The 17217-nt window shown below is 37.8% G+C and overlaps 2 protein-coding genes across 4 annotated transcripts in view; one reads left to right on the top strand and one right to left on the bottom strand.

Annotated features, from left to right (window-relative positions):
* The window catches only part of tsl (torso-like), a 311116-nt gene that overhangs the window by 14993 nt on the left and 278906 nt on the right, over positions 1 to 17217 (bottom strand). Inside the window, exon 1 of one of the 3 annotated variants that reach the window (XM_067358623.1) lies at positions 4076 to 4885. The exons of the other annotated variants lie outside the window; for them this stretch is intronic. The gene's annotated coding sequence lies outside the window, so the exon portion shown is untranslated. Of the gene's footprint in view, positions 1 to 4075; positions 4886 to 17217 lie in introns of those variants that run through there. 3 annotated transcript variants of the gene reach the window in all.
* toy (twin of eyeless) overlaps positions 1 to 17217 on the top strand; it is an 80040-nt gene that overhangs the window by 15594 nt on the left and 47229 nt on the right. The window lies entirely within an intron of this gene.

The following is a 17217-nucleotide window of genomic DNA, read 5'->3' as shown; positions in this document are numbered from 1 at the left end:
GTTTGATAAAGTCTATTATTAATAGCGGTGATCACACGCGACATGTATAAATGCACGATTATGCACGAAATGTACACAAATAAATTGTTATTAACAAAGTATTTACAAGAATAATAAGATATTTCTCAACATTAAGTGAGCATAAGTACGTAAAAATTCTATAATATAATAGTAACAGGTAATATAAAAAGTACGAATAAAAGAGCCAATGCAAAAAAAGAAAGATGATATACATCGTCTCTCACATAGCTATCTGATGTAGATTGTATTTTTCACATTATATTCAACGGACTATGACGATATGAGATTGTTGGCAAAGTATACAATATACATATATATAAATTGCGCACACGCATATGTGTTGAAATTAATTTGACGTTAAGAATATATACTTCGAGAGCAGCTAATAAATAAGAGTTTCAACATTTTTAATTACATTATTGTTTAGCCAAATTGCATTGCAATGTTTAAACGTATTTAATTTTTCAATATGTCTCTATTATTAAAATAGTAAAAAATCTATGACATTATTTATGTTAAAAAATAATTCAAAAAAATCTCTTCAAGTTAGTAATAATTTATGTATTTTTTTTTTCTAACCGTTCATCCTTATGTTTGAAGGTTTTCATCAGGGACGCAATGGATTGTCGTTAATTAACTGTAATCAGGGTGAGCAGCATCAATACCATGACCTAAATATTCTTTAACCTTTATGTAATGCAAAAATATCAGTCACCCACTAGGTCATAAATTATCAAAAAGTGGGCAATTGATATTCATTACATCTCATAAGAAATATACAAAACACGCATATATCATTGAATATTTTGATAGATTTCAAAATTAGCATAAAAGAGAATAATAATATAAAAAATATTACAAAAAGTTGCATATTTAACAACATTTATATATTATAAAATAAAATTGTATTTTTATATCATTTTTCTATTATAGTATTATTATATTCATACATAACATTGAATATTTTTAATATGTTTTAATATTAAGATGCAAGCTGATTAACGTGTGTATTAGCGACAATCTACATATTCGTTTCCTCGCTCGAGCTCGCGATTGCGTGCGATAGAAAATGCAAATAAAATCATTCCACGATTGAGAAATATTGGTGTGATGACATGCGGAGAGAAAACCTCGCATCGATATCATTGAACTTGTGATTCAGTAATATCAACAACGTTCGTTTATTATTTCAAAGAAATCGCTGGAAAAGTAGACGCTCAAATTTACGTAATAAATCACGGTGCACGAACCACGTGGCAAAATCAGCTGTTAACGCGCAATTCACTCCTTGACGTTCACTGTAGGCGGCCAAACCATTCGCTTCGGCGTTGTCGAAAGTAGTCCAGCAATTTCTGGAGCAAATCATGTGCAACAAATGTATCTTTTTCATACACTTTTTTGCAAAAAAAAGTCGCTATATGAATCGCTCATTGCGACTATTGATATTGAGATTTAAGGATATAAATTTGACAGCAACTGATTCTTACGTCATATTGACGTATAAGCATAGTTTTTGTATGATATGTGGTAATATAAAATTAATTTATCTGCTAGCACAAGGCCCAATTTAACATTAATTGTATGATGAATTGCGATAGCTTACGTAACAAAATGCTAAATGTTACCCAAGATGGTACTAATAAATAATAGATGATTATACACACTGATGTGTGCTTTAAATGCCGTATTAGAACCCGAGCATTCACACGTGTTCAGCATATGCAATCGTCTAGTGATAAAGGGGATATTCGCCATAATTGATCGCGATAAAAATCTTTGGCACGAATCTTTTTTGCGCGAGTTTATAAATAAATCACCCGGTAATCCTGTCTGGTCCGTTTTATTAGTCTGACGCATAAGTGCGTGGCGAAAACGCTGTAGACAGACTGCCGCACTGCTTTCACTTGTTGAAGGTTGCATTCGTAATTAGATAAAGATGTGCTTATCGTCGGTATTTCGGTTTGCTACTTAATTCCTGCTTAATCGTAGTTTCCGTTTTTCAGCGGCACAAGTAAGGTGCTGTAGTAATTATCGATTATTATCATATACAATTTACGTTCTTGTTACTTGAGATTGTAAAAAGTAAAAGTAAATTGAACGACAAGTACACTTGGCGACAGACCGAAGGTTAATGTTTTCACGGCGCTTGTATCACACATTAGAATTCTCTAAAGATCACAACAAGTCATGCGGATGACTGGGACAAACTTCTTCGGTTCCCTAAGTACAATGAGTCCAAGGCTGTTATGCCGCAATTCAACTTTCTGCCGAGTCTGTCAGTCCTCTTCGGTTTAGCACTGATTGCTAAATATTTCGCGCTTTATTTCTCCTCCAACGCTACCTGATGAAAAATATATGATCTTTTATGTACGTACTTAAACATACGCATTTTTAACGGTATTAGCAGAATAATATTGAATACGAATGTATGTATGTACGGAGAAAAATATATCTGTGCATAAATATCATTTTATCTAAATCTCAAGTATTCATAATGACAAGAAGAATGATTATAAACACGTCATCACCATAATGAAATGTTTACTATCATTAGAAGAAAAAAATTTATCATCTGCAATTTGCTTGTTAATTACACATCTCTCAATGTGATATATTTAATCGACCATGCCTATTGCTTAGAAAAACTATAATAAAATCTCACGCGAGGAAATCAGGTTTTTGTTTCATCGACCTAAATTCATATGCGACACTTATCACATGGCAAATAGATGAATATTCATCATTTTAAATTATAATTTACTGCATCACGAGACTTCTCTACATATTACAACTTATCTTTATTAGACCTCTGTTAATTACGGAGCAAAAAGTCATGACACGGCTAAGTATAATCTTTTAAGTACGATAATTTGTATCCTCGACATTTCACAAACTCTTTTTCAGCAATTACGGAAATATTTTTATTCCTTAGTTCTGTATTATTATTTTTCGCAATTTATTTTCGTATATTTATTTTTTATCAATACGCTTTCGGTTGCACCTCGTTGTTAAGTTTATATATATATTTAATGCTATTAGTACGTTTTAGATATATCATAGATTTCATTAGATTTTAGTGATTTGCGATTGCATAATTACGAAATTATGAGCTGCTCACTGACCAATGAAACAAACGGAGCGCATTGAATCACGATTAACACAAATAATCCGGATAGAGTTTCGATTGATTCCGCGGTATGCGATGGCAGCATTTAGTGCACGTTGTTAAATAACGCGTTGAGTAAGTCGATATGCAATACCGAGCAACTAGTTCACACATGTACACATGCATATTCGTTATCGACGATAAATTCTCTTCCTGAAAGGAAAGGAGTTAGTCCTAGTTTATCATACCAGTCTGTGGCAAATCTTAAACTATCTCTCAATCGCCGGCTTTCGATGGAGGTTTATGTGTGCGCTATCGACAAAATGTTTTAAATTTCTAAAGAATGTTCACTATGCCATTTGTTGCCTATTTAGCCGATATCATAAAATTCGATTCTCACTTAACAATACATTAGTTTGAATTCCGCAACTATAATGAGAAAATTCAGAATATTTTAAATACTTAAAATTGTTTGTTTTTTAAATATAAAATTTAGGAATAAAGAAAGAGAGAAAGAGACAAATTTAATTAAAATTTTAAAAATTATAAGAAATATAAATTGAAATTCAGGATTTTGTTTTTCTTAATTAAGAAATAATGAGAAATAAAATAAAAGTCAATTCGATCACGACATTTTCATTTACATAAAGATTGCTTATATTTGTGATCTTTTTTTATAAATGATTATAATATCACAAGTAATATAAAGAACAAACTCGATTCTAAGTGTATTTAAGTTATACTGTAATTGCATTCGGTTATTTTATTTCCCTACTTTTCAAGAATTGAGCATTAACACCGGAATTAATTTCGTCAGAAACACACACATTAACAAAGCCGATAAATGTACGCTATAAATTTAACGTGTGCAACTGCAATTTTATGAATAAAATTTTATATTTTACATTTAATAATTTTAATAATTACACGAATCATGACTAGTCTTACCTAAGCACTTCAAAGTCTCTTCATTTTTGTCACTTGAGCTTGTTTATCCGGAATCTCGCAGCAATTGAGCGTCATGCAGTATAATTTGAAGCATTAATAGTCATTATTACTAACTCTTCGAGAAGCCGGTCGCATCTGCGCTGGTCAGATTGCTTTCCCTTGCAATTTTTGTCAATTTAACACTCGAAAACATCAACCGACGAAAGTGAAACTTTAAAATCGGTCAAATCGCGTCACGCAGCTCCGATCGTTTTTTATGATCAATTCTAGATCATCCGATTATCTCATATTATGTTACAAACGACCACCATGTATAATGGTACACCGATCGATCTATGCCGGGACAAAATCTCATCGGCGATCTTTCGCGAATGCATCCATCTCCGGACCTGTCGGCTCTCGGTCGATCGATAACGAACCGGGCACCGAATCCCAATGCACCCTCGTCGCGCGCTTCGATCGTCTGTTCTATCCCGCTTGCGCGACGACGTGCTAAATCACGATCGATTCGATCGATCGACGGATAACAATACCGCGTCCGTCCTCAACTTCGTGCGTGCACATATGTACACGCGTCTCGACGAAGAGGTTTTCCCGGTCGAAGTGGGGGACACTTTGGTAATTCCGCCGGCGCGATGCGATCGACCGATCTCGAACGCGATCAACGCGGGGCCTTTTGCTCGGGGTCTCTTTCGTGCCGGGCCCCCGATCTGACCGTGGACACCGAGCGTTCGCGACTGCGGCTGAAATCTCGAATCTACTCGCGGCGAGCGAGCGACCGCGAGAGAGCGCACAGCGTGTGCGAGCGTGTTTGATGCAGCATTGCGTGCATGCATGCGTGCCGTGTGCGTATACGTCGCCGAATGTATGCACGCGTGTAGTCACGCGCGATCGACGAAGGTGGGGAGCATTTTACTTCGCCGTGGGTGGTAACCAGATAAGAAGGACCTCGTTTCCTGCGGATCTCACTCTGCAGAGCCCCGGATGTCGGCCGGCCGTCTCTCGCGATTTAATTGATGCTCCCTGATCATTTCTGATCGTGATCGTGTAAATATAACTAAACGGATTAGAATGCTTTATTAGAATAATTATGGAGTATATAATACCTTTTTTTATTATGAATATTATTACTTTTATACATTTTATAGAAAAATTATGATAATTTATTTTAACATTGAAAATATACTGAAGGATGTAATACTTCTCTCATGATATCTCAGTTTCCTTGTGCATAGAGCATTTCAAATGACCTTCACTGTGCAAGTAGGAGAGCGATTATACTCCCTTTATATGCACGCGAGCAAAGAGGCGCCGTTCCTGATCCGATTTACATATCATTTTCCATTTTCGCTTAAGTATAATTCGACTGCGACTGTTATCTTTATCTGGAAGGATTACGTTGATACATAAATGCAGAATAGTGTTAAAATAAAAAATTGTGCTGTTTTCAAGAATGAAAAAATATGAATATGATAGGATGAATGAAAAAACGTATAGATATCTAAACACAAAGTTAGAAAGCACTGATTATCGCTCGTATGAATAACACACACACACATATATTTCTTTATCTGCATTTAGAAGTCAGCTAATTAATTCTTTAACGCGCATAAATTAACAGATAGTGCGTATAATAGCGTTTCGCTCAGATTCAGCTGGCGTTTCGTAACACTCGATAATGGTAATCCGTTTCGTAATTTTCAAACTAGTCCGCGTCGCTTCATTACCCGCTAACTTCCTTCTTACAATAATGCCTCTTCCTCTCGATCCTTAACAATAAAGCTTAATTTGCGCCACCTCTAGCACCCGTTTCCGTTCTCACGTTCATTTGCCAGCCAAATAGATTCAATTGTCTTTTCTCTCTAATATCTTTGCTAGCGCCTATTCTTAGGGCGATCGAGTTGCAGAAAAATTTGGAATTCGCTCGCCGAAGAGCGAAACGATTTTTACAATTATTTTCTCCGCGAACGAGTGTTTATTCCAGATCCGGTTTATAACGTGTTACGCGAGATGTTATATGATCGCAAGTATGATCGGTGAAAGGCGTTTAAATTCAGCCCACATCGGGACAACTCGCGGGATGCGCAATTGTGTCAATGTTGCTTTGTGTCGCAGGATGATCCGTTCTTAAGGACATTCTCGTTAGAGCGTATTTGTCCGTTCTACAAATTTAGAATATATTTATTCTGCCGGTACGCAAATACATAAATAAAATATAGTTATTATATTGATGATATAAGCTGTTTTCTGAACATCACATCGTGTTATAGGAAGTGTTAAATGTAAAAACTCGATCAGGTTTATCGAGGCGCGAACGAACCGGTTGCAATAAATGCGGTGAAAATATCAATTTTAAAAATGGACACGCATTTTTGAATCGTAGAAAAATATATTTGTATATAACCAACAGAGAATGAGTATTTCCAGAGTTAATAATACATATCGCGCGATATTTGCTCACAATACCGCGTGATTTTCAAGCTCAAATTGCGATTGACGCTATTTTCCGCCTTATAAGCTGGACCGCAAAAGCCGCGTCTACCGCAATATTCCGTTCCTTATTCCAGCGATCTCCTACATTTGAAACACCAGCGGGCAAACTGGCTGGATTACCTACCTCAAGCTACCTTCATTAGCTATTACGAGAGAAATGACCAGTCACTGAAACCAGGCAAGGGTGAAGGTCATGTTAGTCATGAGTGCCGTGTTTCGACCGCGTAAACGTTCCTGAACGCGTACTCTTACCCAAGACCCTGATGATGTAGATCATATAACGTACAGGATGTACCTGTTGTACAAGTTTATCGCACCTTTTTGTTTCTTGTAGATTTGTTATCAATCTGAAATTGATTTCTATCAGAAAAAAAATTTAAACAACTTTTCGAAAGAATTATAAGCAACTGAAAGTTTTTTGTTTCACAACTTTAGCTTGAAGGCCGAAAATAGATGATATACATACCTCTTTTTATATATTTTATACATAAAATTCAGGTTAATTTTAATTTATCGAAGTTTTAGTTTGCAATATTAAGTATAAAAGTAAATGTGAAAAATATGTTAAGAAGAAATTTTCTGATGAACAATCAAAGTTTTACTAAGCTAAATTACAGTTGCTTTAACCTTTAAAATGCCTTTTAAATTGTTCACGCACTTAAGAATCTCGCATAAAAGATACAATAAGCCACCACTTGACTTTCTTGCATTTACGCGAGATAAATGCGCTTGAAGATTTCGCAGCTACGACCGCCACAAAATGATGCGGTAATTACCAGTCACAATGGCGAGAAAATGAGCATAAAGGGGTCGTGTATAACGGACTGGACTTAAAGACTGCATGCTGCGTGAAATTCTTTTTCTCGTAACATGCTTTTACGTTCTAAGCAACTCGGGAAGCGCACAGGAACGATAAAATTGCGTAATTACATCCTGCAGGCTACAATTTTGAAAACATCGCTTTCGGAAAACATTTTCAAAATAATTGGTGTGCAATTACCGAATATATTACTATTTAATTATCTGTTTCTCACGTATTAGAGTGAAAAAATGGAGCTTAGAGGTTTTAAAACAGATAAACCAAGTTTTATTAATAAATTAATTAATATAAATGAAGTAATTAAGTAAAATGACAATTCATATAACGTATAATTAAAATAAACTAATTAGTGTGTGGATTAATGATACATTCTGCACAATGTTCACCACTTAATAATTTAGAAAGATTGCTCATTCCACAAGAATATCATAATGTGCAACAAAGTGCACCCATTTCCCAGATTATAGAGGAACCTAATGAAACCGGTTGCATAGCCAAGACTGTGTGATGTAAGTGTATCTGCAGCCTTGAAAACGGATGTTATCATAATTCTAGTATCTCACTAACATTATAATAATCTATGATTCCTTCCATATCTATGACACCGCGCCGCCGACAGTCATTTCGTAACACAAATCGAAAGTTCGTGGTCGAATAGGCGTTATTGCAAAATACAATAATATTAATTGCGACATTATTCCTAAGATATTCTTGACTGAAATATCATAGGTACAAAATAATCAAAATGTAAATTAATTGAAGACAAAAATTATTAGTAATTTGATTAAAATATTATGTGAAGATCTTGATCCATCCATCATTTATTTAACTTTTGTGTGTTTTTCGCTCTGTAGAAACTAATTTTAACTATTCAACAATAGAAATATTTATTACTCACGATAATTTTGTATCTAATGCATTACAAGAATTTAAAATTTTTAGAACTAATGCAGAATATTTTAATTATAATTTTTTAAATTTGTTTTATTGACAACTATCTTTATTTTCTCTCTACACTGTATCAATTTTTTTTTTTTTTATTTCATATATTCAGATCCAAAGATCCTTTCTTTATCATCGACTGGTTCGAAACAGAGGGCGCCAAGAAGTAGCCTCTCTCTCGAGCAGTTATCTGCTTGAGGTACATATATTTTTCTTTACACATACATCGCGTGCAGTAAATATCAAAGTTCGTATTGTCGACGTTTGGTATTTGCAGAACGTATTTGTTCTGTTGCAACAATACAACAGATTTTGAAATAAATATAAAAATTGATTTGTGGATTACAAATCTATTTGTTGTAGTGGAAAGAAAATATGCGAAATGGAGAATGCCATGAATCCCCGAAACAGTTTACATCCCCCAAAAATCATTACACAACCGTGACCAACCCTCATGAATAAAAATTCGGCCTTCGCATAATAAAGAGATTCTCGCAACTCGACCACTTGAGTTCGGCGAGGAGGGTACGAAAGTCATTCATATAAAACATGTATACGCACGACGATCGACTCTACACGCTCATCATAACGCAACATATCAATGCGCAAACATAGGCGTCTGTACGGATTATAAAAAAAACTGAACAATTTTAATACAAGTTGAATTATCTTCCATTTTACTTTAAACAAGTATGGGGGGATGCAATTTAACAAAACGTTTTAAACTGATAGGAATAAATAACGTAGCCCATTGTTAAACGCTACACGTATTTCTCACTTCTGTATTATTCTCACTTCTTATTATTATTATTAGAGAAGATGTTAATTTCACATCGCATAAAATCTCCAAATAACATATTTTAGAGTTGTATGTTTTGAAGACGCAACTTAGAATGCGATTTAATGTTAATGTCCCCTGCTGCGAGCGCCCATGCACCATCGAAGGTGTCATCCCCCGGAAATAAAGAGAATGAAAACGAAGGCGGAACAGCGCGCCGCTCCAGCTGGCCGTGTCGAATCTTTTTGGCAGCGGGGCTGTTTCAACCCCCTCGTTTCTGTCGCGGCGCAGTTCATCATCATCGTCGTCGACTTGTCAACCTCATTATGCTCACTGAGTTCCCTGGTGAGCGTTATTAGCCGGCGCAAGTGCGGGTCCGCGGTGCAAACCGGAGGCGACGTAACGCAATTCACCCCGTGCACGCATGACGAGATGGGGGGTGTTTGTACAGGAGGAGAAGAGGGCTACTGCCGCCGTGACGGTGACGGCACGGCGGCGGGCCGAAGCGTGACGCAGCGTGACTCGTTTACTCACCGCGGCTGCACAATGTACTCGTCAGTGGCGTAACCGGCTTGCATTGCGTTATGTTATGTTGTGAGAGCGTAGGCGTCTTGTGTTGCATTAGATTGCCAAGCGAGCAACCTAAGCAGTGGCAACTTCTGAGTTAAATACATTTCAATTTTTTACATATGCATACGGAAATCTCTCTCTTCAAGCATTCAATATTCGAATGTTCAAATTAGTGATATGGTATTCAAAATATCAAATCTGCGAAAAATTGTGCAATTTTTATGATTCTGTACTGAAAAATAAAATATTATAGAAGTGTTGATAATATAATACAATAGGGAAGATTACGATCGCGTAAGAAATATCGCGCAGGATTCACCGAGTCTAGAGATGGCACTGACGAATATTCGTGAATCGCGCGATGATAGGCGCTTATAGTTTTCTGTAGGACCATGCGAGAGCATCAACGCAGGCTTTGGTGCTCCCACGATACTGATTGATTACGCGGCGACCGCCCGGCAGCCTCTCTCGCATCGTCGACGCAGCGTGGCGGCCGCTCGTTTTGTATGCCGGTGAAAGGGAAGCCGATGCCTTTTGATACGGATGATGTTGGCCACTTGTACGAACTCATCTCTCTCTCTATCTCGCTGCCTTTGATTCCGTTCTACACGGTAACGCTATGCGCATGTATGCGAAATGGCAGAATTCCGTATCAAAAATGCCAAAATTTTCTTCAATTAACGTAATTAGTAACAATTTTAATGCAAAATGCTTTTTTTGTGTTACATTAATACACTCGAAAAATATTATTCACTATTTTCGAATTTTCATGTAATAATCTTGTTTAAATTTATTCTTAAAAATGCCGTCTTGCTCCTGAGAAAGAAAAGAGACAATTGCATTATCCACGCGTAAACTTTCGTTCTTTATATATTTATTATATATTTGATACAATAGCTGCTATATCGCGAAAGTAAAAGGACGAATATAAAAATATATTATATTATCTAATATATATTTTGGTTTGGTTGGTTTGTTTGGCGGGACGGAAACGTACATTTCGTATTTTAGGGACGCAATCCGGATGATGAGGTACCGCACCGAATTTCCCTACGAGATTACAATTGGCAGAATCAATTCTTTGTGACGCCTCTCTCCTCCGCGAGTCTGTTACGCGATTACAATTAGTTGCGGCCCCCCTATATATTCCCTGATTACATCAGTACGTAGCTTGGGGACAATCGGTACGTTGTTGGCATCGGTGTGCATAAGCTGCTTTGACCATGAGAGTAAACCTTGTTACTTTCCGCAATATTTCGAGAATATTTTATATTATTATTAGCGATTGCAATTATATGGCTTGCATCGGCAGCAAATAATATTAGCAATTACGAAAATCACTGTCAAATGTTAAAAAAAATATATACTTACCATAAATTTTTTTATCTTATCTCGTACTTCTTTTGCTCTTCAAGAACGAGCGAATTTTTAATAACTATGCAGAGCATAATAAATAAATTGCATTCTGCTATAATCGACTCTTCTAAAAGCATCCGTATTCCATCATGACTAGAATATCCACGTGTTCATTCAGCGAACAGCCTATTCGCTCGTCACACAAGAAAAGCGTTCACGAAAGGACCAGGAAGAATTGTCATCTCGAGAGAGTGTAATTCACCGCAGAGAATACGAGGACTTCGAACAATATCGTCCTTGCGAGGAGTAACGTCGTTTTCCTCATTCACGGGAGTCTTCTCGAAAGCGTAGGGGACAATTCATCCTGACTGCGCGTTCTCCTATTTTCGGGTGAAAAAGCGAGTCAATGGAATCGCTACCGTCCGGGCTGGAATTCGGTCTTATTATGCTCACAATAATTTCGAGAGCGTTACAGGTGAATCAGTTTATAGAGACATCGTAGAAACTTCATTGAGGCAATTTTACGCTAGTGACGAATCGTAGGTAAGATTTTTCAATAAGTACACTTAGCTTTCAATCAAATCCTTCGAAAAGGACGCAGTCCCCATGGGTCAAGCTATCCAGATCACTTCATTCTGTGCCCAATAGATGACAATTGGTAATTGTAAACTCGAATTTATACTGTCGTTCGGCGAAAAGGACATTTGTCAAATGACGACGAGCACTTCATGATGAAAGAGGATGTAGTTCTTTGAGTCCCATAGGACCGAGAAAGCACACGTCTATTTAATTTGATACGTCCATGCTTTAACTTAGAAAGTCAATCAAACTTGCGATATATTTATGTGAAAAAGTTTTTCGTCCGAAATAGTTGAAATACGAGTTACTGAGGACAAACAAGAGAAGTTTTATTGAAAATAATTTATCCGCTTTTCACTTGTTGAAATTCACTCAAATTTATTTGAAATTCACTATTAGTTTATCATGGTCGGAGTATGTTGTTATAAATCATTTTGAAAATATTGTGTGTTGATCGTGCAACAAAAAAACAACTATCGATTACAATAAAATGATTGTCGTCCGATAAAGAAAAACTAATTTTCGTCAAAACGGCTTACATTGTCAATCATACAATGATGACTTAACAAGGAGTGTAAATACACAGCGCAGCTCACGACGATGATCGCCAGAAATCTTAAGTTTCTAATTATCTTTTTCTTGAAGGACAAAGAAGGGTAACACATGGGAAGCTTCTGTACGCCGAAAAGACTAGCAACCCGCTGAGTTTCTGCCGAACGGGTGTGACGAGCTGCTGCCGTATCATTGTCGTTTGCGATACTCGGCTCGTAGACGCCAGTTCAATGCCAGGTTTTTTGGCCTGGACATGTCGTCATCCATAAGCAGAGACCTGCACGCTCACCGGCGGGTCATTCGTTATGGTTACCGCTCGGGGGTCGGCCCGAATGAAATCCTTGTCCACCGCGCGATCCGATCGCCGATGTGATAAACATTAATGAGTATTGATGTCGGAGCGCCGAACGGGACCGGTCATCGTGATATCGCGACCGGTGAATCTCTTACGACATAGTGATTTCTTCGCCCGATTCAATCGCCAGCCGGTGCAATTAACTGTTCCGTCGCTTGCGAGAGACGAGATATTTAATTCCACATTCTGTATATTGTAAAATACATTTCTCATCTTGAAGTCGGTTCAAATATCGCGCGATCGCAAAGGTTTCATGAGAACTATTGCATCTGTGCATATTCACGGAAGCGTATTGTAGCATGATATTTTTAATCCTGAAGATTTATATGTCTAGTTTTTCTTTCACCCTTTTAATTTTAAAATATATGTTTTCTTCTGTTAAAGATTAAGATTACACCTACTAGTCTTATTTGTAATTTAAAAAATTCTTTAGAGCACAAAATTGATCTCGACTTAGTAACATTCATAGATCAAATATCAGTCAAAAATGTTCATCTCGCTTCATCACCTTCTCCATTGCTAATCGACCTCGCCACCTCCAACCGATAGCGATTCGTATCGCGGGGGGGAATAATCGAGTGGCATTTTTACGCTGTTTGCAAACTGTATCGTCGGCGGGAGGTCGAAGGGCGCGGGCCAGAGGGGGTGTTTCAAGCGGGGGACCGATCAAGCTATCGTGACGAGTATCGAGGCGAGCAGTCGAGTACGATAGAGCTAGGGGTGCCGCGACACGCAATTCCACCCTCCGTACGATCCTCGGGCGATGGCGCGTATTTGTGCGCGCATCTTTAGTGTGTGCGTGTGCGTTCGCTCGCACGTTTGCAAGTCGAGAGGGTACGTTGCCATTCGTTCGCTCTCGCAGCCGTGGTGAGGTGAAGTAACGCGCAAGATGACGAGCGGCGAACATCAAAGCGGCCGACATCTTTCAGAGACCGACACCGCCTCCCTCTCTTTCTCTCCCTCTCCGTTCGCTACTCTTGCAAAGCTGCCTCTCTCTTTCTTCTCCTTCGTATTTCCCCCCCCATGTCCGCCCGCGTTTATCTCGCTCCTCGTCTGCACCGACAACTCGGCGAAACCCACCACCGCGCCGCGTGTGTATCGGGCATTCATTTCAATAACGAGCGCAAGAGAACGGGGGAACGTGAAAGTGCGTGTAGGCGCGTACCGGCACTCGCGGCTCTTTCGTTTATTTCTCGATTTCCCGCGCTCCCATCCGTCCCGCGTACTCTTTCATCCGTGTTCGTCAGAGGTTCCTCTTCGCGATTCTTATCGCGTCAAAGACCGGCATTGTGCTCTTACGACGGCGACGCTCATCGACGTCCGTCAGACAGCTTCTGTAGTTTTCAAGTTTCGTGATGCGCGAACCGTTCGAACGTAACTTATGCTGAACTCCGATGCGAAATCTTGAAACACGATTAGGCCTTATTTGTCGATATTTTAACTTATATTTTCTGCATGTTTTTCTTGTTGAAAACCAAAACCTCTTGGTCAAGTAGCTAAAAGCTCTTTTCTATCCCGGTTTATATGCTGCGAAGCAGAAAATCGAACTCGGACAGACCTATAAAACACAACGTCGATGTAACGTTGCGGACTCACAAGCATCTTTGTTTGACGGATCCTTTTGTAACGACCTTGCAAGCTAAGTTACTCAGTTTAAACGCGCCGCTACTATGTTTCATCCGCATTAGCGACCTTAGCGGTAGACCTTAGTAGTAGCGACAAAGCAATTTCGACAAAAATTTCTAAACCAGAGAAATAGACACCTTCTTTGTGTGTATAAAGATCATCTTACTTCTTCAAAATCGGATAACAAACTTCGAAGAACGCCGCTTTTGCAAGTACGAGATACTTAATATTTGTTATTAAAAAAAGGATTATAGATTTCTAAATTTGGAACATTTCAACAGAGGGTGTATAGTCGCATGGTATTATTGTTTCGATTCACTTCTCACATATTTTCTTTCTTATGAAAAAACGAAAAACATGTTTCTGAAGAATCCCACAGGACACCTGCTCTTTCCTCAATCTCTGTAGAAAAGGGTTATCATTGAGAACAATATCGACTCAAAATTGCAAGACCCTGGGTTAAAACGACAGGTCAATGAAACCATTATCCATTTTAATTTTTGTATTCTCTGAAATTTTGAAGGATCTTTCAAAGCTGAAGAATACGAAGATATATGAAAATATTTGTGTATGTGTGCCTCTATAACCCTTTTTCACCTTTTATACATTCGTATCGATGTTTATTTTCTAAAGTCGTTTCCTAAAAGTCAAGTATATGTATCTTATCTTAATCCTTGTATTATACGAGCAGAAATCACAGCAGGACTTTTAGGTTTAGATTATACGTTTCAATCTGAATTATTTTCTTTATTGAATTATTTACCTATTTTCTTCTTTTTAAAATATTCTTAATATTATTTTTAATATTCTTATTAAAATTTTCAAATTTCTTATTAAATGTACACACCGCTTATGCTCTTAAAAACTCTTATCAGTCGAATATCTACGTGTTAACACGTGTACGACCGCAGGAATTATTATCGTGAAAAAGTTGCAAAAAAGGAATATGTAGTAGAATTATTAAATCTTTATTTAATTAATTCATCCTTTTCATCTACGCTCCCTCATTTTATATGTATAAATATTTTTTTAATACATTTCGTAAGCGTTATCTGTCGGTTGTGCACGAATTTGAGGAAATTCGAGATATGAGAACATACAAAATATTTCATACATCATAATGGCTGCTGACACGATGATGGATCGTCCACCTTGACCGGACACAGGTAGATGCTTTCACTAATGCGCTGAAAGTGTATAATCGTGCGGCACGCGGGTACATTAACAAGGGTCAACAACTCCATCAAATCTCAAGAGTTGTGTAAAATACAGTTATCGCATCATTTTGCACAAATGACGCACAAGGAAAATTTGCGTCATCGCATAATGCATTAGTGCTAAAAAGTAGAAATCAGAAATGATTGGAAAAGGATGTCACAAATCTATTGAAAAATAATGGCAAATGTAAATATATTTATATACATATAAAAATATTTGTAATAACATCGATTTTATTTTTTAGAACAATTTTTTATACTCGAGCTTCAAACGTTCAAGAATTATGTTAAAGAGTTGCGTTAAGAAACTAATCAAGCAGTGCAATTTGTGGTGAGATTGTCGTAATGCTTATTAAATTGATAGTCGTGGGCGTGGTACGAAATTCCTGCGTGCCAGATCGGTTCAGCTGAAGGAGGGTCGCCACAATAAAAGGTCTTTGCACGAGCAGCTAGGAGTTAAGTCGTGGGTAATAATTACCGATCCCTCGTTAGCGCCACCAATAGACGGTCTCGCCCACCTGCCCACGTTATAATAATATAAGCCGCCTCTTTTGCGGTCGGTAGCCCTCGCACGTGCCGCCAGAACCTCCTTTATTCATTTTCTGCCCTTCGTTTCTCACCCTCTCACGCCCCCGGCTGAGAGCTCATCCCGATCCGTGTCTTAGTATTCCAAGGCTTGGGTGTTGGAGGTTTCGTTAGAGATTTCTTTTGAATCTGCAGGTATATTGGGTATATTAGGTATATCTTTAGGTATATTGAATAATTTAACTGTAATCCAAATGTAATCGTTGCAAATCTTATACGAATACAAATTAAAAAATACAAATTGACAAATTCATATTCCTTCTGATTTTGTTACTTTTGTTACTTGAGATTTCTGCTCTTAAATTATTTTTCATGTAAATGTCAATTATTAATATAATCTTGACGATAGGTAGCCTTCATAAGTAGGAAAATGATGAAACTATCGAGGTATACGTACAAGGATTATGCAGGAATTGATTATTGCTATGAGCTATTGCGGAAACCTGCTATCTCGAGTCGTCGGCTTAAAGCACCCTTTTCGCAATCCGCCTGATATTCCCGTGCAATCGCGCTGGCTTCTCGCTCGGTTAATTGCGTTATTCAGAAACGATCAATCAGCAATTAGCGATCCACTGTCCAGCGGAGGACGCCGGACCGCTGCTCTCCGCGGTATGAAAGCCGCTCCGAATGAACAACGTGGAATTATGAGCTGTACAGTCTGAATAAGGCGCGTTAACCGTATCATTACAATTCCTAATCAAACGACGGTGCTTGCGGCCTTAATTTGTAAAATTAGATTGCAAAATAATATATATAGAAGAGCGACTGTTGGTTTCCAGTAAGAAACTTCTTCACTTTCCTACGAAATGTCTCAGTTCTTTTTTAAAAACTGTGTTATGTTATAACATCTATATTTTATAATATTTTGCAATAATCTTTTCTCTTCTTTATAATATTATATAAATTAATACTCATTAAATATATTTATTACACCTAACGAACCTTGCTTCTCCTCTTCGTTAAAAAAAAAAGATTAATCTCTCAATCTTTTTGCACATAACTAGGCGCCAAGAGCATGCGATAAATATATACTCCATTCCACGAGGTGCGTGTTTAAAAACGGTGACTGGCCGGCGCAACCAGTTCCGCGCGTTCTTCAGCGCCAATTTGCAACGTCGCGAGAGAGAAGGCGCGGCAGAAAAAGAACTAGTAGAGGAGAGAAGCCCGGCGGAGACCGGTAACACGTGATAGCGCATGACGAAGGCATGATGGATGAGGGGGCGGCTAGTTTACGTGATCGAGACATGATCGCTCGCAGACGGGGTGGTC

The sequence above is a fragment of the Linepithema humile genome, chromosome 7, assembly GCF_040581485.1.
Source record: "Linepithema humile isolate Giens D197 chromosome 7, Lhum_UNIL_v1.0, whole genome shotgun sequence".
Lineage (NCBI taxonomy): Eukaryota > Metazoa > Arthropoda > Insecta > Hymenoptera > Formicidae > Linepithema > Linepithema humile.
Note: the sequence above shows the minus strand (reverse complement) of the source record. Positions and strands in the feature narration are given on the sequence as shown.